The following is a 26,100-nucleotide window of genomic DNA, read 5'->3' on the forward strand; positions in this document are numbered from 1 at the left end:
CATTCGCAACTCTACAATTTCTAACCTTCAAATTTTTCAAATTTCTCAGTTTCTCAACTTTCCCTTCATTTTCCAATTTCTTGACTTCTCAGTGTTCCATATTCTCAACTCTACAATTTCCTAACCTTTGAGTTTGAATTCCTCAAAGCTTCTCAGGTTAGGTTAGTTCAACCTGGGAATACTAGGTTTAACCTAACCTCAAAATTCCCCAATTTCATAACATTCATTCTGCTACATTTACCATCCAAATACCCTACGAATATTCCCAACTACCTAAACAAATTCAAAATAAATAAATAATAAATCCTAAATGAACTTCATAGATTCAAACCCTATAACCTCAAACCCTAGACCTAAATTCAAACGTCACTCTATAGATATAACCTCACTGCATACTCAAAGTGTTAAAGTTACATCTGAGTCCCCAAATGTCCCGTCTAGGATTAACTGTCCCGTCTACACTTCCGTTCGGATGACACACAATTTCGCTAAATTCCGCCAATGCTTCAAGAACGCAAAAGCTGGAACCGTTTCCAGTTCAAGATGGTCGTCAAAATTAGATTCTCCGCCACGTAGCATAACCACTATGCAGAACCGTTTGTTTTGCTGCAGTCACGAGGCGATTCCACGATTCGCGAACTCCTTCGTCATGAGTTCAATTTTAACTAACTGTCTCATTCATCGGCTTTCGCAATCCAACACCCACGCACCAAATCCTTTCAGGCTAATTTTTAACTCGTCGAGGTACAGCCTTGATCTTCGACAAGGTGATCTTACATGCTGTTTGTTCCAGTTTATTCGATCTTAAATGTATCTCTACACAAACAATTAATCATATACATTCACTATATAAACTTACTCAAACATGCACGTATGTAAATGTGACTAAACATGAACATCACACATGTTCATATGTAAACTCATATGAAGTTGCACATCAAACATGCACATATATAAATGTAACTAAACATGAATTTTACACATGTTCATATGTAAACTCACATGAACTTGGACATCAAACATACACATATATAAATGCAACTTAACATGAATATCACACATGTTCATATGTAAACTCACATGAACTTGAATATTAAACATGCATGCATATAAATGTAACTAAACATGAACATCACACATGTTCATATGTAAACTCACATGTACTTGGTCATCAAACATGCACATATATAAATGTAACTAAACTTGAACATTACATATGTTCATATGTAAACTCGCATGAACTTGGACATTACACATGTTCATATATAAACTCATATGAACTCAAACATTAAACATGTTCATATGTAAACCTATATGAACTTGGACCATTGCATATGTATATATATAGTCATACATTAAATTTGAACATTCAGTATGTGCATATGTGAACCTACATATGAATATGGACATTTAGTATGTATATGAACGTCAACATATAAGTTTGCAAGTTTAATATGTGTGTACATGTATGTACATGAATGTGAACATTCAGTAAGTACGTATATGAAGATTCACATATGAGTCACATATGAGATACACATACCAAACATGAACTTATATAAACAGACGTGATATGTACATGAAGTTTGCATATGAAGTGTGTAGATGAAGTGAGTACATGAAGTATGTAGATGAAGTGTGTACATAAAGTGTGTACATGGAGTATGTACATATGAGATGTGTACATCAAGTATGTAGATAAAGTATATACATGAAGTGTGTACATGAAGTGTGTACATGAGGTGTATACATGAAGTGTGTACATGAAGTATGTACATGAAGTGTATACATGTGTGAGAAGTATATATAGAGAAACATTAAGTGATATCAAATGAATTTTTTACCAGGAAATAAAATGGAGAACGTTCTCCAAGAAGCGTAAGACTTCCGTTCCAGCAAAATGGTTGAAATGTGTGAAAATCAATATAAGGCACAGAGTCTTTTATCCCGTAAAGCTCGTCGGAGGACGCTGATCCCCGAGTAAATTGAAACTTATGAGTTTTCCGAGCTTGGAGCCCTCGGGGTTCCTCTTCTTACTTCGCTCCGCCATTCTTCTTCACTGTTAAGGAGACCTCGTCTCCTTGGTAACTGATACGCCTTATTAGCTGCTCTCCTCACCTTATGAGCCTCAGGAGGATCATGCGCTCACAGGACTCTGCTCCTGAATTTCCTGCGCAATAACCTAACTCCTACTTTTGCCTTTATATTCTACTCCAAACTTGCTTTTACTGGGAAATATTCTGTATGCGGTTACCACTGAACTTTTCGTGTTTTAAGTCTGAGACTTTGATGGTGGAGACTGGGAAGGGATTTGTGGATGTGGGTGTGATAGTTTGGTTTTAGGTTTATTTCTTGAAGTTTCGGGTAAAGGTAAATTAAGGATAAGATGAGAGGTTACTACGTTTGTCTAACTCAAGGTTGATCTAGCTTAGGGTTGATCTAACTCAAGGTTAATCTAATGCAAAGCTTATTTAACTCAAGGTTAATATGGCTTAAGGTTAATCGAACGCAAGGTTAATTTGACTTAAGGTTGACTTAACTTAAGGTTAATTTAACTCAAGGTTAATTTAACTCAAGGTTAATTTGATTTAAGGTTAATTTGATTTAAGGTTAATTTAACTTAAGGTTAATTTAACTCAAGGTTAATTTGACTTAAGGTTAATTTAGCTCAAGGTTAATACAACTCAAGGTTAATTTGACTTAAAGTTAATTTAACTCAAGGTTAATCTACCTTATGATTAATCTAACTTAAAGTTTACCTATCACATCAACCTCCAACTTAAATCAACCTCCCCAAAGTGAACCTAACCTGAACCTAATAACCTTAAAGAAGTCTTGCATCGAATAAAAACTTGCAAAGATCAAATATGGCGCCTGTATCCAGCAGACTGTTAACTATTTGTCAACGTGGACATTCAAAGATATTTAAGCGATTTGGGTGGGCTACCGTTGGGTCGCCACACTCATTCATGAAAATTTGTGGCCACAGGCCATTCTATGGCACCGTAGGTACCCCGTACACCCATGGCTACCGACAATACCTCGTGTGAACGGACAATACACGAAAAATACAAATATTTTGGGTAGACACGATTTCACGCGACAACGCCCTCCTTTACCACTAAAATCGTTACACATTCACCCTGAAGCTCCTTGCACCTCGAGTGCAGCTGAAAAAATTCAAGAAGGTGCTATCCTTGCAAAGATCGTGTTATTTTTGTCGTTGTTAGTGGAATTACATGATCCATATGTTTTTCTACATGAGATTAGACTGTTTGTGAAGGATTCCATTTTGAATTCCACTTGATAGAAGATTTTTCGAATTCAAAATTTATTGTACAAGAGTAAAAATTTTCTTTCATACCGAAGTGAAAAATCTCTTAAAATTATTAGACATTTTAAAATGAAAAATGTGTCTCTTTTAATTTTTGAAAAGTCTCTTTAATTTTCTGAAAATGTTTGTGAACGTCTAGAAAAAATATAAGTAATTTTATTTGTGATACATAAGTGATATCTTATATAATATGAAAGCAAGGTGAGATGCGTGAAGAGTAGAACATTCGACATAATTTTGGACCAGCTGGTCTTGGACACCATAAAACAGAATTTGTCAACGATCCATTCGTCGTCGACTTTAGGAGCAACAAAGATTCCGGAGATTTCACGCCCATTACCATTGTCAATGGGCAGATGCCACGCAACAAAAGGATGCGAGTCACTCGCACCTTTCTGCGCATTCTTCTGGACCGACCTTAATATGTCAGATAGCTTTTTGAAGGAAGGTGTCCCAACCAAACTGCTAAAACAGTACACTAACTTCCTAAGAACCGTCCAACAACTTCTTACCCTCTAATACAAAATCCCCCAAAATTAAAACCGTCAAGAAAATTTGACTGCGAAAAGACAAGCCAAGTTTCCAACTCATAATCAAGTCATGGTCGGCGAATAACGTTGTCAAATAACCCGGACAAGTATCAGCGACAGGATAATCCTCGAGAGACACGAGGAACAGAACGAGGAGAGCGGATATTGTCTTAGGCGAGTTTCGAAGGCTTGACAGGGGGGCTCTAACTCTCCCTTCCCCATAAACGTATTCATGGCTGTTACAGAGGGTGCGATGGGTTGAACGTCACCGAATCGCCGTTGTCGATACGAAGCCTCGTACTCGGCTAATAAAGATTGATGAGCTTTAATTAAATGCTCGATAAAAACGGTGCGTGCCGTGGCGAACACGGGACAATGGTCGGTTAACGAGGCTTTTTAAATCGACCGCTGTCGATTACGAATCGTGACTCGTTCCTCGAACGCCACGTAAATCTTTGTTACGATGAGAAGGGTGAATCTTGGGATTTTATGGAGGATCAGTCTTTTTAATATCTGGAGTGGGGGGTTAAATTAAATGTGGAGTTGTGTTTCTTTGGGATGTAATTTGTGGACTTCAGAAATCTGAAAATTTTTTGTAGTAAATCTTGAAATTATTGAGTGGTAATTTTTCTGGTATCAAATTTTCAAGTATTCAAATTTTACTATTTGTATATATCGTACTTAAATATTTTTATTTTCTATTTTCAGTTTCATTTTATATCTCAAGTTTTATCTTGTATCTCAAGATTTATTTTGTATATCAAGTTTTATCTTGTATCTCAAGCTTCATTTTATATCTCAAGTTTCATTTTATATCTCAAGTTTCATTTTGTATCTCAAGTTTCATTTTATATTTCAAGTTTCATTTTGTATCTCAAGATTCATTTTATATCTCAAGTTTCATTTTGTATCTCAAGATTCATCTTGTATCTCAAGTTTCATTTTGTATCTAAAGATTCATTTTATATCTCAAGTTTCATCTTGTATCTCAAGTTTCATTTTATATCTCAAGTTTTATCTTGTATCTCAATCTTCATTTTATATCTCAAGTTTCATCTTGTATCTCAAGTTTCATTTTATATCTCAAGTTTTATCTTGTATCTCAATCTTCATTTTATATCTCAAGTTTCATCTTGTATCTCAAGATTCATTTTATATCTCAAGTTTCATCTTGTATCTCAAGTTCCATTTTATATCTCAAGTTTCATTTTGTATCTCAAGTTTCATTTTATGTCTCAAGTTTCATGTTGTATCTCAAGATTCATTTTATGTTTCAAGTTTCATGTTGTATCTCAAGTTTCATTTTATGTCTCAAGTTTCATGTTGTATCTCAAGTTTCAAACTTTCAAGTTGCAAAATTTCTAGGTATCCTAAATTCTCCAGTTTTTGCCAAATATCCAAATTCCCAAATAATTAAATTTGTAAACGTCCAACTCCTCAAATGACAAAATTCCAAAATACCCAAATTCCCCTAAAAATTCCTAGTAATGGAAATTTTATGGTATCGATATCCCTAAGGGTGTGTTCCACAGGCTCTATTGAACGCTCCTGCAAACAGATTCTAACTGTCAACGATATATTTGGCTTAATATCACTTTCAACCCTCTTTTCGTGTCTCATTTATGTTACCGTTGTCGTTTCGCATTATCTCCGATGACTTTGTACATTGTACATCTCTGCTAATCGATGAATCAGTCTTCCAATTATGGTGTCTATGTCCGAACTGTATTTTACCTATCATAACAGTTAATTGATAGCTAACGTTGCTGATCATTCCATTAATTTTTAAATTGCTTGAATTTCTAACAATTTGCTAGTTAAAATAGAAATTCACTTTTGTAACATTTTGTATATCACAGAAGTGCATTTTGTCAATTATTACACTAATTTTTATCTTGTTAACTATAATAATATTTTTAAAAAATTATTTAGTTTTAATTTAAATAAAGTTAAATTTAATTTATATAAAAATACTTGTCAAGTTACATTAATAGTAAAATACTTGTTATGTTACATTAATACAGTTAAATAAAAAATGATGGTAATAGAATAAAGAATCCAACCCCAAGCATACAAATAGCCACACGCTTTGAATGTGAGTATTCATATGTTAATCGTCCACCATCTCTGATTCTAATATCGACTAACGTAATCCGGGCTTAGCCTACGCTCATTTTCTCTCCCTTTCCCTCCATTTTGGCTAGTTTAGAGCTCGCCTCTATGACAAGTATATTACTCGCTGCGTTTATATCAATTAGCTTCTGACGTTTCGGGGGTGTGTGCTCGACCCGTCAGCTAAAAGGGTGGCCAAACTGGCTGCACCGAACACACCTCGAAAACTAACCTCTTCTTTACTGACACCCTTCATTTTTCTTATTTTATCTTTTTACGACTTTGAATGCAGCAATTATTAATATTTTCTTTTTACAATACTGCAATTTTTTCATAATATTGCAATTCTTTTCGCAATTCACTTACAATTCATACTTCTATTTATGTCACTTACAATCATACTTCTTAGAATGCAGAATATGACACACATATAAATTTAAGCTTGATTCAAATTTTATTAATACTACAGTTAATAATACATAACTGTAACAATGCATAATAACACATAACTGTAATAATACATAATAATGTATAATGATACATAACTGTAATAATACATAATAATACAATTTATTATCTAATAAAATAAACCAAAAAATAAAGTTAAAAAATATATGAAAGTCGTGACAAGTAGCCAGCAAAAGAAATCACATTCTCGTCAAGAAAGTAGAGGGGTAGTTAAAAAAAAAAAATAGGGAAAGAATAGCACAAAGTCCGGAAAAGTGGCGGAAACACGGGACACGCCTCGCCGTTGTAAAAATCGCCGTGGCCGTAGAAATCGGTGGTCCCGAAAGATCCTCCCTTTTTCTACCCCCTCGTGTCTCGCACCATTACGACGCTTTAAATGGATTTAAACGACCATGCCGGTGACAATGCCGACGACACGCAACCGACGACTCGCAACATTCACCAGCTGGCCGACGATTTTTGATTTATCGTCCGTCCTGACTTTTGCCCCTTCGGGATTCACGAAGGGTCCTGAAGAGGAACAGAATGATCTGAGTACACAGCTTCCTGTTTCGGAATAGTACTCGAAGTGGTACCTTGCGATTTCATCTTCAATTTTTAAATAAGGAAATTATTATTGAGTCATTTGAAATATTTGTATTTACAATAGTTTTCTGCATTATTTATTCGTTGAATTTTAGAATGGTGGTAAATGCAATGTATAGTATATTCAACGCTTGGTGAGTGCAACGCGTAAGAAATCAATGCGTGGTGAATGTAACGCGTGGTAAATACAAGGCGTGGTAAGTACTATGCGTGGTAGGTGCAGCACGTGGTAAGCAACGCGTGATAAATTCAATGCGTGGTAAATACAACGCGTGGTAAATATAATGCGTGGTCAATACAACGCGTGGTAGGTGCAGCACGTGGTAAGCAACGTGTGGTAAATTCAATGCGTGGTAAATACAACGCGTGGTAAATACAATGCGTGGTAAAGAACGCGTGGTAAATACAATGCGTGGTAAATACAACGCGTGGTAAATATAACGCTTGGTAGGTGCAGCACGTGGTAAGCAACGCGTGGTAAGTGCAGCACGTGGTAAATACAACGCGTGGTAAGTGCAGTACGTGGTAAAGAACGCGTGGTAAATACAGTGCGTGGTAAATACAACGCGTGGTAAGTACCACGCGCTCAGCCGCTAGCTCGAAGCTGTCGCTCTCGCGTCTGCGCATACGTAATTCTCGCGCTCTGATTGGTCCGTGTTTTTCCTTAATAATTCAAAAACTGAGCTTCAAACCCCATTTTTGCAACGGGAAATATTATTCAGAATAACGTCAGCTATCCTTCAATATGAAATATTGCTAAATAGTTAACAAGAAATAAATTGCAAAATATTCCTATCATACTTTCATATTCCCTCTGCCCCGTTACTATAATATCTCAAGGGTTGTAGAAAACAGCCCCCGTCTCTGTTTTCGAGGTAGAAATAGTCAGAGGGAGACATCGATAAAACGAGACGACTTTTTCGGGTCGAACGACAAGGGGGTTGCACTTTTCCAAATGAAAACATAAAACTTGTTGTCGATTTGCTGCTCCGTCGACCACGTGATTTGCGAATCCGACGAATTAACATTCGATCGTACGGAAATCGCGGTGAACCGCTGTTAAAACTCTCCTTTAAAATCCCTCTTTAAAATCGTGTTGCCATTCTGTCACGTTATCGGTTAGCAGGGGTGCATTTTGGGGTGGTCGCGTGCACCCTCTTTTCACGTTCCGTGATTTCCATTGCTGAACTTGTAACTGATACTATTCATGCTTCGTTGATATTTCATCAAGTAGGTATTTTAGAATGGATAATGTTATCGAAATTATTTTGAGGGTTGTTTTCTACTAGGGATGCTTCTGTATTCAGATTTAGTTTTAGTCTTTGAGTTGTTGACATTCTGAAGAAATAGAGGGAAGTGTAAGATGATTTATGTTAGTGATTAATTGTATATATTTATTGGTTAATGAGCTATTAATAATTAATACTGTTCAAATTTATTTATTGATTAATGATTAATAATTAGTTGCTTATATTTATTAATTGGTGAAGTATCAATGATTGATTGTCTATATTTACTGATTGGTGAATTATCAATGATTGATTGTCTATATTGATTGATGGGCGAATTATCAATTATTGATTGCCTATATATATTGATTGATGAAAGATCAATGATAAATTGTTTATATATATTGATTGATAAATTATCAATTATGGATTGTCTATCTTTATTGATTGATAAATTATCAATGATTAATTGTCTGTATGTATTGATTGATGAATTATCAATAATTAATTGTTCTTATGTATTCATTATAAAATTATGAAATTTAAAAACGTACAAAAATTGAAGGACCATTCAATTCGAAAGCAATTGAATAATATCCCCTTTCTAGTTATCCAAATGCGACCCATCGAGTGTCAATTTTATCAAAGTAGCAACGTAACCGACAATGCGAAAATTTTCCGCGTTTAAATGGCATTTCCTTCGAAAATCACCGCTTTTCAGGATGCACCCTGTCTCTCCCTATAAACCACGGACAATACCAAAGGGCATACCGCTGATCACAATGGGAAACATCCGGCCAATTGTCGCGCCTACCATGGACCATAGCCGAACCATGTAATTGTGGTCATGTTAGGGGTCGTTTGTAGCCGTGTGCCGTGCACGCCTCTTTCTCCGAAAACGATGTCGAATTTTACCTGACGGAAGAAGTCACTGATACAAGATAAAGAAGTTGTACTTTTTATTATTTTTATCCTTGTTCTATCATTTTTATTCTCATTTCTATGTAGATTTTAAGATAGACACTTCGATATGGACATAGTAGATTAACTTGCAATTTGAGGTTAAAATAATGATGTAGTTTTTAAGTTTAATTTGATGAAACTAACGTAAACTCTCAAGTTTAATTTGATGAAACAAACTTAACCTTTCAAGTTTAATTTGACGAAACTAACGTAAGCTCTCAAGTTTAATTTGATGAAACTAACCTAACCTTTCAAGTTTAATTTTATGAAACTAACCTAACCTCTCGAGTTTAATTTGATGAAACTAACCTAACCTCTCAAGTTTAATTTGATGAAACTAACCTGACCTCTCAAGTTTAATTTGATGAAATTAACCTAACCTCTCAAGTTTAAGTTGATGAAACTAACCTGACCTCTCAAGTTTAATTTGATGAAGTTAACCTGACCTCTCAAGTTTAATTTGATGAAACTAACCTGACCTCTCAAGTTTAATTTGATGAAATTAACCTAACCTCTCAAGTGTAAGTTGATGAAACTAAGTTAACCTCTCAAGTTTAATTTGATGAAACTAACCTAACCTCTCAAGTTTAATTTGATGAAGTTAACCTGACCTCTCAAGTTTAATTTGATGAAACTAACCTGACCTCTCAAGTTTAATTTGATGAAGCTAACCTAACTTCTCAAGTTTAATTTGACGAAATTAACTTAACCTCTCAAGTTTAATTTAACGAAACTAACCTAACATCTCAAGTTTAATTTGATGAAATTAACCTGACCTCTCAAGTTTAATTTGATGAAACTAACCTGACCTCTCAAGCTTAATTTGATGAAACTAACCTGACCTCTCAAGTTTAATTTGATGAAACTAACCTAACCTCTCAAGTTTAATTTGACGAAACTAACCTAACCTCTCAAGTTTAATTTGATGAAACCAGCTTAACCTCTCAAGTTTAATTTGATGAAACTAACCTAATCTCTCAAGTTTAATTTGATGAAATTAACCTAACCTCTCAAGTTTAAGTTGATGAAACTAACCTGACCTCTCAAGTTTAATTTAAAGAAATTAACCTAACCTCTCAAGTTTAAGTTGATGAAACTAACCTAACCTCTCAAGTTTAATTTAATGAAACTAACCTGACCTCTCAAGTTTAATTTGATGAAACTAGCCTAACCTCTCAAGTTTAATTTGATGAAACCAACCTCACCTCTCAAGTTTAATTTGACGAAACTAACCTGACCTCTCAAGTTTAATTTGATGAAATTAACCTAACCTCTCAAGTTTCATTTGATGAAACTAACCTAACCTTTCAAGTTTAATTTGATGAAACTAACCTAACCTCTCAAGTTTAATTTGATGAAACTAACCTAACCTCTCAAGTTTCATTATACGAGATAAATTTTTGAAAACATAAATCTTCTTGCAAATCAATAAAATTCCAATATAAATAGTATTAATGTATACATTCAAACTTGCATCCTTTCCTATAAAATACAATATTTACCCCAAAAAATTAACTTACCCCTCAAAAATTAATTTTAACATACTATTAATATACACATTAAATCTCACATCTTTTCTCATAAAATAAATGTACTCAAAATAATTAACTTGTCTCTTAAAAATGAATATACCCCTTAAAGTTCATAGAAGTTTAAAGACGTAGTTTAAGACATAGAAAGAATATTTGAAGTTCAATTAATTGATGACTGAAGTTGGAAAAAGTCGAATTTGTCCGAGGAGAGGAAATGATGATTTGCACCACGTCCGCCGGTTTCGAGACAATGGATGGATATAGGACGAACTTCCATGTTGGCTATTACGTAGCTTCCGGTAACACAAACTAGCACTTTACCGGCATAACGCTGACACCGCGTGTTTAGGTTAGATCCTCGTGAAAGAACTCGACTCCAAATATCCGGTTAATATTTTGCTGATTATTCTCTTCCATATTATACAACTGTGGACTTAAAAAAAATATACTACCCCTGTTATTTCATATAATATTTCATATTCCATTATTTCTAATATTAAAACTGTTTTGGTAAAATTATTTTTAATGAATTAGTCAGAGACGTATTAGTCCTTTCATATTCATTGAATATTAAGAAAAATATTTGATTTGTTTATGAATGTAATTTTTCTTAAATATTGCGTTGAACTTCATAGTTTCATTTTTGTTAAAATTTTTTAATGAATTAGTTGAAGAGGGGTTGTTTGATATTCAACGAACATTAAGAAATATTTGATATGTTTATGAATTTTTCTTAAACATTGAGTTGAACATTTCATAGTTTCATTTTTGTTAAATTTTTTTAATGAATTAGTTGAAGAGGGGTTGTTTGATATTCATCGAATATTAAGAAATATTCGATATGTTTATGAATATAATTTTAATTTCAAACGTTTCGTTGAATACTTGATAGTTTCATTCATGAAACATCATAAAGAAAATTGTGACAGTTTTATTTTGCTCGCGTTTGTCGGAAGTTTTCACCGTCGGCTGAACGAGATCTTAAAACGTTTCACGCTCGATGAAAGCAGCTCCTTAACGTTTAATTAGTTACGACAGGAACTTGCATTCATTCTGTGGAATGCGCCTGTTGCATTCTGCAAACGATTTATAGTCAAAGCAGGAGGTTTAATGGAAAATTAAAAGAGGTTAAGTTAGATTCAAATTAAGTGAAATTATTTGTCAAAATGGGGTTGCAAGAATATTTCAATTAGGAGAAGGAAGTTGAAATATTTTTGCAACCCCCTTTTGACAAATAATTTAAACCTAACCTAGCTACTTTTAATTTTCCATTAACCCTCCTGCTTAGAATATAAATTTTCAAAATTTAATAATTAGAAGAAGAAAGTTATTAAATTGTGAAAATTTCAGAATGAAGAATTTGTATAAATTTTCTATATTTTCATTAAATTGATTTGATTGAAAAATAAAATCTTTTCATCTGAAAAGCAGGGTTACCTTTATGAACACAAATATGCACTTTAAAATAAAAATTTCTATTCTAAAATAAATTTCTATTCCATAATAAATTTCTATTAAATAAGAATAAATTAATTGTAAATGTTTGCAATAATTTTTTGAACAAAATCCTCCAAAAAATATCAAACGTTATAAGAACGATTTAATCGTCTGAGATCTCTATTTTTTCCGATACACGAATTCGTTTCAAAAATAGTTGTGATGAATGTAGAACCATGGAGGAAACTGGAACGAGAAAATAAAAGTATCACGGTTGCAGGAAAATCGTGTCTCGACGGTAATGCTATTAACGATATCACTGTTGGATCGATGCCAATCGATGTGACCGTCACACAAATACGTCACTACAAAATTTCGAACGTCACTCGATATTTTTACCATTTTTGCTTAGTCGATTACTTTTCTTTCGTTGTTGTCTTAAACTTCAAGCTGACGCACAGATACCTTTTATACTTTTCATTTTAATTTATTTTAAAATTCGTGTTTAAATACATTTTTGTTACATTGGTATATACAAGTCTGTTATATTGGTTTATTATACATTTGTAGATTTTTTAAATGAAATTTAAACTTGCAGTTTTTTTGGGAATTCAAGAAAACTTCGATGCGTTTCATTTTAGGTTATGTAGGTTAGGTTATGTTTGAGTTAATTAGAGTTATTATTTTATTGTACATTTAGGATACAAAATATACAGTTATATTGTATAAAGAGAATACTGTAAATAACAGTTATTCAAACTATAATAATGTTCAAACATTCAAAATATAATACTGTATGAGTAAAATGCAAAAAGTAGCACTCTCTAAATTCCTAACCTCAAAAGGGGTTAATTATGTTCTTTAACATTGCTTTAAATGTCTGTTATAAAAATGTTATTGTCAAGAAGATTAACAATTATTAGAATTACAATAAAATACAATTACAATATTACAGTTATAACACAATTATTACACAACAAACTTGTGTGCTTCATTATGACATACTTCGATAAATAAATTGAACAGAGTATATTTTCTTGAATTATTAGAAAGCAACATACCTTAAGATATTAACAATCAAACCTTCTTTAAGAATATTTTTCAAGAACTTCTTTAACTATCATTCTCAACTATTATTCTCATTAAATTAAATTTAATTATTAAACTTCTCCAGCAGAATATTCTGAACTACAAGAATTTGAAAGCGTACTTGTATGAAAAGTACATTAACAATCAAAGCTTCTTGAAGAATATTTTTCAAGAACTTCTTTAACTATCATTCTAATTAAATTAAATTTAATTATTAAACTTCTCCAGCAGAATATTCTACTCTACAAGAATTTCAAAGCCTATTTGTATGAAAAGTATTTTAATGAAAACGCACAGAAATGCAAATAAATAAAGTGTCAGAAATTGACGACACAAAGTGTCGACCAAAGTGTCGATTACCAAGAGTCCTCAGCCCTTTCCCTCCCAGTTCCACTGCTTCCCTTATTTTTTGTGTCCACAACCCCTGAAAGAGGGGTGTGCTTCGCTGGGTCGTAGCCTCGCTATCGACCACTGTCGCGAAAGCCACGCCTTTGCCCAGGTGAACATTCAGGGCTGTTACCACCCCTCGGTGCACCCCTCGTGCGCACACATGTGCAACCATGTACATCGATGCACGAAGTTGAAACACCGGAGGTAATTTAAGACGATCATCTTCACCGATTTATGTATACTCACGCGTACTCTATAATCATCTTATAATTCTAACTGGTTCAATTATTGCTGTTATTAAATTTTTTAGAAAAATGGTCGATGTGAGGAAATGTTTGAAATGTTTCATTTGAGGAAATTTGGTTTCTTGAATATGGTTTCTTGAATAGGGGGTAGTTTACGGAAATTACTGGTAAGGGTTGTTTTGTGTAATTGTGGTAAATATTGGGTATTTGTTGTTTTTGTTGGGAATTGGGAAATTTGGGGATTTGAGTTTGGGGATTTAGGATTTGGGGGTTTTGGGATTTGGGGGTTTTGGGATTTGGGGGTTTTGGAATTTGGGGGTTTTGGGATTTGGGGGTTTTGGGATTTGGGGGTTTTGGGATTTGGGGGTTTTGGGATTTAGGGACTTTGGAATTTGGGGGTTTTGGGATTTGGGGACTTTGGAATTTGGGGATTTTGGAATTAGGAAATTTTGGAATTTGGGAAATTTGGAATTGGGGACTTTGGGATTTGGGGAATTTGGGACTTTGGGACAATGGAAGTTGGGGAATTTAGGATTTGGGGAGTTTGGAATTTGGGGAATTTGGAATTTGGGAAGAGTGGAATTTGGGGAGATTTGAAATTTGAGGAATTTGGAATTTGGGGAGAGTGGAATTTGGGGAGATTTGGAATTTGGGGAATTTGGAATTTGGGGAATTTGGAATTTGGGGAGAGTGAAATTTGGGGAGAGTGGAATTTGGGGAGAGTGGAATTTGGGGAGATTTGGAATTTGAGGAATTTGGAATTTGGGGAATTTGGAATTTGGGGAGAGTGAAATTTAGGAAATTTGGAATTTGGGGAGTTTGGAATTTGGGAAGTTTGGAATTTCAGAATTCGAAAACTTAAGAATGACCCAAACTTCAAAATTCGAAAACTCGAAAAATTCACAAAATTCATAAAAAATCTCCAAAATTTTTCTCCCAATTGAAAGCAAGTCACATCCCAATACTTTCATAGATTTCCAGGAGGTCCTCGCGTTCATACACTGTTTGCCCGCGTTTAACAGGCTTATTCATGGAACACCGAGCCCCGCATTGTGTCTCAATTCGGGTAAACGTCGGCTTACGACCATCCACGGTGTTCCGGGGGTATCCAAAGCCCCGTTCGAGAAATGTTTGGACGAAATTGAGCGGCAAATCAATGCATGCACTAACGCCCGACTTGAATGTCGTGTTTTCACGAATTTCCAGCGCGTTGCAATCCGTAGGATAATCTCGACTAACCTCTATGAGCTTCACGACAGTTTTAATTCTCTGCCATGATCCTTTTCCCTTCGGCTTTTACGGAATTCTATTATGGTTTCAGGGAAAGTATGCAACGGAGTTGCTACTGTTTGTTGTGTATATTATCTGTAATTATTTGTTATACATCTGTTATTGTTTATTTAATATTGAAAATCATTCATGAATATAGTAAATTCTTTTTAAAAAATTGTTTATAACAATATCTCTAATTTTATTCAGTTAATAAGCTTGCAAATGTATCATGAATATTTTAAATTTTTTTTAAAAAATTGTTTATAACAATATCTCTAATTTTATTTAATTAATAACCTTGCACATGTATCATGAATATATTAAATTCTTTATAAAAAATTGTTTATAACAATATCTCTAATTTTATTCAATTAATAACCTTGCACATGTATCATGAATATATTAAATTCTTTTTAAAAAATTGTTTATAACAATATCTCTAATTTTATTCAGTTAATAACCTTGCACATGTATCATGAATATATTAAATTCTTGTTAAAAAATTGTTTATAACAATATCTCTAATTTTATTCAATTAATAACCTTGCTCATGTATCATGAATATATTAAATTCTTATTAAAAAATTGTTAATGTAACATGAATATATAAAATTCTTTTTAAGAAGTTGTTTTTAAAAAATTGTTAATGTAAAATGAATATATAAAATTCCTTTTAAGAAGTTGTTTTTAAAAGATTGTTAATGTAACTTGAATATATAAAATTCTTCGTGGAGTCCGTTTTTAACAACATGGCAATAATAATTCATTTACAAACAAATGAAAGAAGAAGAGGAATAAATGAGAAACAGGAAACGGGATAAAATCGCGGGAAAAAGGAGTCCGTCACCGATTCCCAAACATTTTGGTGACATCGGTGTTATATCGGCGTAACTATCGGTTAATGGGTGGAACGCGTGTGCGATCCATTGTCACGGGACTAAATAACCCCCAAAGGGCGTGGGAGGGTTGGTGGCCGCGAAATTAGGGTGTTCCGACTGCTGATCGGTCGCGTACCGCTCGACATAGCCTTTTAATCGTGATTACCGGTAGCCTTAAATCACACGCGATCCTGATACTCTTATTAGGGACGATTTACAAGTGTATGCCTTGGAATACTGAATGTCTTTATTTTGTTAAATTTTTGTTTCTGTATTATGGAATTTTTTGGACAATTTTAATGTTAGGGTACAATTTTGGAATTGGGGAATTTCTGAGTTTGTAAATTTGTAGATTGTGGGATTTGTGAAATTTGTAAATTTGTAGGTTAGGATGTTTGGAAATTTGTAGGTTAGGACATTTGTAGATTTGTGAATTTGTAGGTTATGGCATTTTTAAATTTCCAATTTGTAGAATTTGTAAATTGTCAAATCTGTAAATTATGAGATTTGCTACTTGTGAATTTTGTAAATTATGAAATTTATAAATTTGTAATAAGTAAGTGAAACGTTGCTCATGAACTTCAACCCCCGTCATATAATAATCGAGAGAGGGTGACCACAGATATTAGGTGTCGGTGTTTGATCACTTAACTGTGACTAACAGCCTGTTAACTGCCGTTTCAACGAACTTTTGTTTGTTTAACGCGTGTTTAACCATTTCGTGCACGCGTCTTTGGCAAACACGTAGTTGCTCTTTTGCTTCTGAAAAGAAGGAACGTTTGTTCGATTGAACACAGATATGGGAATGAAAGACAAGGGAGAGGAAAATGGACAAATGTAGAAATTTTACTGTTTGCAAAGTATAAATTTTTGAAACTTGCGGATGTAGCAATTTGGACTTTGAGAAGTTTGATAATTTGGAAATTTGGATATTTAGAAATTTTCACTTTCAGAAGTTTGGTAATTTGGAAATTTGGATGTATAGAAATTTGGATTTTGAGAAATTTGATAATTTGGAAATTTGGACCTTCAGAAATTCTCACTTTGAGAAGTTTGGTAATTTGGAAATTTGGATATTTAGAAATTTGGACTTTGAGAAGTTTGATAATTTAGAAATTTGGACTTTGAGAAATTTGATAATTTGGAAATTTGGACCTTCAGAAATTCTCACTTTGAGAAGTTTGGTAATTTGGAAATTTGGATGTATAGAAATTGGGATTTTGAGAAATTTGATAATTTGGAAATTTGGACCTTCAGAAATTTTCACTTTCAGAAGTTTGATAATTTGGAAATTTGGATATTTAGAAATTTGGACTTTGAAAAATTTGATATTTGGAAATTTGGACCTTCAGAAATTTAAAAATTTAGAAACCAGAAAATTTGGAAATCTGGCTCCAGTAATTCAAAGCCTAAAAATTCGAAAATTGAACAACTCCCAAAATCTCAAAAATGTTCCAATTAAAAAATCCTAAAAATATGAAAATTCACCATCGTCCCAATCAACCCCCATACAAAATGCAAGCCCATATAAATCACAGTGAACGAAGCTAGAAAAAGGAGACAAGAAAAAGAAACGGAAAAAAGTTGTAACAGCTTCTTTCTGTCCCGTTTAAGCAGATTTAGTCGCGAAACCAGGAAACGTTTAAGAGGGTGAGGACCCTTCTGCTATGGTGTAAAGTAGTCGAGATTAAAGGACTGAAAAAACGTATCTCTTTTACTAGGATCTGATACAATTTTTCCCTCTTGATCTCGAGTGAAAAGGGAAACGTTTTGCAGCTTGCTATTTGATCCTAAGACGGAAAATCGATATATTTTTCTGGTGAAGCTATCTGTTTTTTTTTTGTACTTTAATACTTACACCTTGATAATCGTAACGTTATAATTTCAATTTTATTCCTAACCTAAACTAACCTAACCTAAAACCTCGACAACTATATTTTTGTTTTAATGTTACAACTTTAATTTTATTTAAATCTTGACAATTATAATTTTATTCAAACCTTAATTTTATCCCTACTTCAATTTTATTTGAACTTATAACTTCATCAAAATAATTTCTTCATAACCTAACCTAACCTAAAACCTTGATAACTGTATTTTTATCTTAATTTCACAACTTATGTTTTATTTGAACCTTGAAAGTCATAATTTTATTTAAACCTTCATAACCATAATTTAATCTTAACTTCAATTTTATTTGATCCTCTAACTTCATCAAAATTATTTCTTTATAACCTAACCTAACACAAAACCTTGATAACTGTATTTTTATCTTAATTTCACAACTTATGTTTTATTTGAACCTTGAAAGTCATAATTTTATTTAATCCTTCATAACCATAATTTAATCTTAACTTGAATTTTATTTAACCCTCTGACTTCATCAAAATTATTTCTTTATAACCTAACCTAACCCAAAACCTTGATAACAGTATTTTTATCTTAATTTCACAACTTATGTTTTATTTGAACCTTGAAAGTCATAAAATTATTTAAACCTTCATAACCATAATTTAATCTCAACTTGAATTTTATTTAACCCTCTGACTTCATCAAAATTATTTCTTTATAACCTAACCTAACCTAAAACCTTGATAACTGTATTTTTATCTTAATTGTACAACTTAAATTTTATTTAAATCTTGAAAGTTATAATTTTATGTAAACCTTCATAACTATAATTTAATGTTAACTGCAATTTTATCTAACCCTCTGACTTCATCAAAATTATTTCTTTATAACCTAACCTGACCTAACAATATCAATGACATCAATTCCACCTTTGATCCTAACTTAAACGACACCACAAAACTAATTCAATTCTCCGAAAAATGTACCAAGCAAATTCTCCTTTATTACATTTCCTTACCTTCGTTTCTTGCAATTCTTGCATCTCGAGTACCCATAACGAGTCTCGGGCGAAGAAATACGCTGGCACTTCCGGTGGTCGGTCGCCATACAGGAAGAAAGGATAATCGCGATGGTGGTTCGCAGTGAAAAACGAATTAGTTTTCCGTACGGGGCTTTATTGATTAAGTAATCTTAATACATCGCTGAGCCGCAATGTACCATAAAGAGAGCGGAACCGGAAACGATTCATTCTTACCGGGGAATATGCTTTGTCGGTGGTCGCTACGAATTTCTGCTTTGATTAATCTTTACCCCCTTTACCCTTATATCTTCTCCAGCTTCTTCCTTTTTTCCTGTCCGCAAAGAGTTATCATCTCGATGCACGTTTTCTGGACTTCTTCCAATATCTGTGTACTTTCTGCAATTTTTGGGTAGATTTATTTTTGTAACAGAATTTTTATTTCGTTACTTACAATTTTAACAATTTGTGTTAACAAAAAAATTGATATTGTTGGAATTTTTCTGAGTTGACGAAAAAAATTGAGATTGGAGGAATTTTTTTTGAGTTCAAGAACAATTTGACATTGTAGGAATTTTTTTTAAGTTGACAAAAAGATTGACATTGTAGGAATTTTGTTAAATTGACGAAGAAATCAACATTGTAGAAATTTTTTTAACTTAAGGAACAAATCAACATTGTAGAAATTTTTTTAACTTAACAAACACATCAACATTGTAGGAATTTTTTTAACTTAAGGAACAAATCAACATTGTAGAAATTTTTTCAACTTAACAAACACATCAACATTGTAGAAATTTTTTAACTTAAGGAACACGTCAACATTGTAGAAATTTTTTAATTTATCAAACTCATCAACATTGTAGAAATTTTTTAACTTAACAAACACATCAACATTGTAAAAATATTTTAACTTAACAAACACATCAACATTGTAGAAATTATTTTAACTTAACAAACACATCAACATTGTAGAAATTTTTTAACTTAACAAACATATCAACATTGTAAACATTTTTTAACTTACCGAACAAATCGACATTGTAGAAATTTTTTGAAAAAATTCAATTACATTGAAAATACATTTACAAAGTCAAATTTGCAAAGTGTGTCACGAGCACATATGTGTGTCGCGCACACATATGTACGTCACGAGCGTCACACATGAAGATTATAATTGCTCCAATGCATTTTATTAAACAATTCTTGTATTCATCTTTATTTCTCATTTCAATAAAGTGTAGTTTTAAGTGTATTTTTAATAAATGAACCCTTTTGCAAAATAAAGAATTTGTTAAATATTTTCGATATTCACCAAATAATTACGAGAATCGCGATAGTGTAAGCATTCGAGCAGCGTCGAATCGGACCATTCAGCGTTCGTAAACTCTTTTCAAACTCCTAACAACACAATGAACTGCCGATCAGAAAGTTTTCGGGATTGAAAAACTTTCGTCGAAATTCTTTCTTCCCCTCGGTGGTCGAAGTTGGACGGACATTCAGATTTCCGTCGGACGGAATCCTGATCGAACACTAAACGTGCCTTTCAAACGATCGGGCAGCAAAAACTTTGCTTGAGAGATGTTTCCTTTGTGTTATTGTTAACTGTGTTAATTTATCTCGTTAACAATTTTTATAACTAGCAATTTTAATATTTGAGTTTATTGTTGTACATGAGGCGGTAACAAAATTTAAGATAGTTAAGAATGTTTGAGAATTTGGGAATTGGGGAATTTAGCAGGTGAGGAATTTGGGAGTTGGGGAATTAGGGAGTCGGGGAATTAGGGAGTTGGGAATTTGGGAATCGGGAATTAGGGATTTGGGGAATTTGGGAGTTGGGGATTTTAGAGGTTGGGAAATTAGGGAGTTGGGGAATTTAGGGATTGGGGAATTATGGAATCGGGGAGTTAGAGAGTCGAGGAATTAGGGAATTGGGAACTAGAGAGTTGAAAATTTGAGAATCGGGAATTAGGGATTTGGGGAATTTGGGAGTTGGGGATTTTAGAGGTTGGGGAATTAGGGAGTTAGGGAATTTAGGGGTTGGGGAGCTAGGGAGTTGGGGAATTTGGAAGACGGAAAATTTGGGAGTTCGGAATTTGGTATTTGGGGAATTTGAGAGTTGGACATTTAGGAGTTGGGGAATTTGGGAATTGGAGAATTTAGGTGTTAGGGAATTAGGGAGTCGGGGAATTTGGAAGTCCGGGAATTTAAAGATTGGGGAATTAGGGTGCCGGGGAATTTGAGCGTTGGAAATTTGGGAATCGGGGAATTTGGAAGGCGAGGAATTTGTTAATTAATGTAATACGTATATAAAAAATAAGTTAAGGTTAAATAACTTAGTAAGTTAAATAAGTTAATAATTAAAGGAGGAATGTAACTGATTTTCTGCTATCAGAAAATGTTTATTGTGTGAGATTGTAAGTGTGGAAAGTTTCGTACATTATAATATACATTCAGAAGTGATACTTGATGGTTTTACAGCAACGAAAACACGAGTTAAACTCTGAACAAGCAATTGATCAAATGGATGCAATGTCTATAGTTAGTCGAGTTTGAAAGTTGATGCTGGGAGTTGAACAGTTGCATACATTATGGCTGCAATGCATGAAACCGTTTGATTTAATGCATGTCCGAACCCCTGCATGTTTGCCTCTAATATTCTTCATCTTGAAAAAGGATTAATTGGATTAACCTTTTCGTACTTAGAAACGAATGCAATTATAATGTCTATTGCAAATATTGGTTATTGTGGTTAAATATTAATATTTTTAAAAAAATTATTTTTACTGTTTTATTAAATTGTTATAACATTAATTATATTATTATATTAAATGTACATTTCTGTTGTACTATTATGTAATTAAATTTTTATACTATTTGCTGAGTTGTTTTTATTTTATTTTTGTTGTCATTCTTTTATATTTTGTTATTCTGTTCGTTTTAGAAAAATCATTTTTATTAATAGTTTTACTGTTATTTTTATGATAATAATTATTAGTATTTTTTCTCTCGTTTTTATTATTTGTGGACCTCATTTTTTAATAACAATTTTTATTAGTTATGGTTCAAATTATTTATAATATATATTGCAAGTTTAATTTATTATTTATTGTATTTATTGTACTATATTATATTATGTATAATTTATTACTTAGTGTATTTATTATACTGTATTATATTAACCATAATTTATTACTTATAGTTCTGTATTATATTATGAATCATATATTATTTATTGTATTTACTATACTGTATTATATTATTCAAACTGTGTTATATAATTCTAAAATAATACTAGCAATAATAATTTATGAGGATGACCAAAATCATTTAGAGATTGAATGAAGATACGCACTGAAAAAGCGCACGTCGACGAATCGATATCAATTAGGATGCGTCTTCCGGTCACGTGTCTTTGCACCCCCGTATATTGTTGGCACGTGTCCTACTGTGACTTTTAAAAAACGTTGATAAAGAGGGAACGTCGTTTCCGGTTCCGACGCCAATCCACAGACAATAGAATCGACTCTGCGATTCAACTGGATCACACGACCCGAAGGGTTATCAAAAAATGGAACGCATTCCTTCTGCACTAACTCCATTTTCTCTAGAGCTCATTAAATTACTTTGTATATACATACTACAGATACTTGTTCAATATTTTATTAATATTTTATTTTACAGATAGTGAATATTATATTAAACCATACATTTTTTAATCTTCATGAAGGTATATGTTCGTTTACAGAAACCTAACCTAAAAGTCTTTGATCCTCCATTTTAAATAATTGAGATTATATGTTATTGATTTATAGGACAGATTATTAAACAAGTTCAATGATATCAGTAATTGAGTAACACTTAACATTTTCAATTTTGTATGATGCTTCACATTCTTAATATTTAATTAACTAATCGTTACATTGTTGATTATTTTAACATGTAATTAATAATGGTTTTCGTACATCATTGCCATCATTCAATTTTTTGTTTAATGATAGTGAATGTTTTTTTTATTAAAACAAAGTCAGCAATTTTTGTAATGTTTTAATTAAAACATTATAGTTTCATCCTTTGCTATACGTTTACTATGTTCATCGATATTCTTGTTTCTGCTATACGTATTTATATTATAGTTTCCACTGTATTCACCTATATTATCATTTTTATTATATTCATCTATATAACCGTTTTTATTATATTCATTAATATAATTATTTTTATTACATTCATTTATATAATCATTTTTATTACATTCATTTACATAATCATTTTTATTATATTCATTTATATAATCATTTTTATTATATTCATTTATATAATCATTTTTATTATATTCATCTGTATAATCATTTTTATTATATTCATCTAAATAATCATTTTTATTATATTAATCTATATAATCATTTTTATTATATTCATTTACATAATCATTTTTATTATATTCATCTACATAATCATTTTTATTATATTCATCTATATAATCATTTTTATTATATTCATCTAAACAATCATTTTTATTACATTCATCTATATAATCATTTTTATTATATTCATTTATATAATCATTTTTATTATATTCATCTATAGTATCATTTTTATTATATTCGTCTATATAATCATTTTTATTATATTCATCTACATAATCATTTTTATTATATTCATCTACATAATCATTTTTATTAAATTCATCTACATAATCATTTTTATTAAATTCATCTATATAATCATTTTTATTATATTCATCTACATAATCATTTTTATTAAATTCATCTACATAATCATTTTTATTATATTCATCTAAATTATCATTTTTATTATATTCATCTAAATAATCATTTTTATTATATTCATCTACATAATCATTTTTACCCTAGCATTTATAGCACAGATCAAAATACTCTTGATCAAGGGTAAGTCCAATCACGAAACACAGAAGTACGAAGGTTAGAGGGTTAAAAGAGTCCACGCAAACATCTCATACATTACGCAGAATTTCCACCCCACGGAAACCAGCCAATAAAACACCCCCGGAACATGGGCACCGTCCACTCACCCCCGTAACTGCATTGTCGAACTTTTTTCGTTTTTTCTCCCCCTTCCTCTTTCTTCTGTGCTCGTCGTTGTTCATCCACTTTCTATTTTTTTCTTTCTTGCTTCTCGAAGTGCGTGTACACCCCCTCGATTACATTCGGAAATATTAGGGGACGTCCCGTCGTTCGACAAACTATCAATTTATTTTCTTCTAACATTGATTGGGACTTCGTGACGTTACTGGACCCTACATTTTGCTCCAGTTCTTTCCTTTTCTTTTGCATTTTTTGTCGATGTCCGAGGCTCTTGGTTTTGGTGTTCTTTTGGGGTGCTCTTGAATTTGGTGTTCTTTTAAGATGCTTTTGAGTTTGCTGTTCTTCAAATGTTGTTAGTGTCTTTTACAGGTAGTTCAGAACTTAGGCTCTCATATGGGTTTATTTAAATTTATAAAATAAAATAAGATATATTTTCTCACAAAACAAAAATCATACCTAAAAGAGGATGAAGATAAGAAAAGTGAAAGTAGTATTAAAGTAAAAGTTCGTCGAATGACCATATAGATAGGATATTTGGAGCAACGATATGTGGTGTATCTTCATCCCTATCTGTCGATCCCTTTTCGTGGGTAGTTATCTTCCCCGAGGCCAGGGTGTAACGAGAGAGATGACGTAGCGAAGTAAATGGAGTGGACAGCGGGCAGCATATGCTTTGTGCTCTGGTCCTTGTATAAAACGAAATCACCCCTGGACGAATATTCTCGTGCGCGAAACGTCTGTGCGTCGAACCGGAAGCGCGAGATAACATTCACCAGCGTCGCTAAGCTGGCCATGATTTATATGACCGGCTCTAATCTACGGAGATTTCGACTCGGTTACCTCTCGTTCGATCCATGGACTACTTGGACACTCTTGCGCTTCTGGTCACCTTGTTCAATGTCATTAGGACGCGATGAAGTCACTAGTTACTCAGATTTGGAATTAGAGATGAATTTGAGGTGAATTTAAGGTGAATTTGAGGTTTGAGAATTTAGGAATTGGAGAATGTAGCAGGTGGGGAATTTGGGAGTCGGGAAATTTGGAGGTCGGAAATTAGGGAGTTGGGGTATTTGGGAGACGGGGCATTTGGGAATCGGGAATTAGGGAGTTGGGGAATTTAGGGGTTGGGGAATTAGGGAGTCGGGGAATTTGGGAGTCGGGAATTAGGGAGTGGGGGAATTTGGGAGACGGGGCATTTGGGAATCGGGAATTAGGGAGTTGGGGAATTTGGGAGCTGGGGCATTTGGGAATCGGGAATTAGGGATTTGGGGAATTAGGAAGTTGGGGAATTTAGGGGTTAGGGAATTAGGGAGTCGGGAAATTTGGAGCTTGGGAATTAGAGAGTCGGGGAATTTGGGAACCGGGGCGTTTGGGAATCGGGAATTAGGGATTTGGGAAATTTGGGAGTTGGGGAATTTAGGGGTTGGGGAATTAGGGAGTCGGGGAATTTGGAAGTCGGGAATTAGGGAGTCGGGAATTAGGGAGTCGGGAAATTTGAGAGTTGGGAATTTGGTATTCGAGGAATTTGAGAATTGGGTATTTAGGAGTTGGGGAATTTTGGAGTTGGAGAATTTAGGTGTTGCGGAATTTAAGTGTTAGGGAATTAGGGAGTCGAGAAATTTGAGCGTTAGAAATTTGGAATTTGGAGAATTTATGAGTTGGGAAATTTGGTAGTTGGGATATTTGGGAGTCGGGAAATTCGGGTGTTGGGAAATTAGATTCTTATTTTTTTGACACTCTTTTGACTATTATATTTCAGCAACAATTTTTCCCAAATCTCTCTTGATAAAAAAAATATTTTATTCCATTTTATTATACTTCGTTCTACTTAGATTTGCTGATACGTTGTGGGAGGACATCAAGCTTAAATTTTAATGGAATAACTTCTAATTTGTTTCTTCCTTCTTTGAGTCTTCTATAACTGTCTTTTAGCAACAATTTTTATCTTGTCTTTGTTGAAAGAGAATTTTATTCTACATCATTTTATTTACATTTGATATGTTGTATATCAAGCTTGAGTTTCAGTAGAATTGTTTTGAATTAACCTTCTATTTGTATGTTTTCATTTTAATTGTATAATTCAAACAATTTTAATATT

This window comes from Megachile rotundata, chromosome 14 (assembly GCF_050947335.1).
Source record: "Megachile rotundata isolate GNS110a chromosome 14, iyMegRotu1, whole genome shotgun sequence".
In the NCBI taxonomy this organism is placed as follows: Eukaryota; Metazoa; Arthropoda; class Insecta; order Hymenoptera; family Megachilidae; genus Megachile; species Megachile rotundata.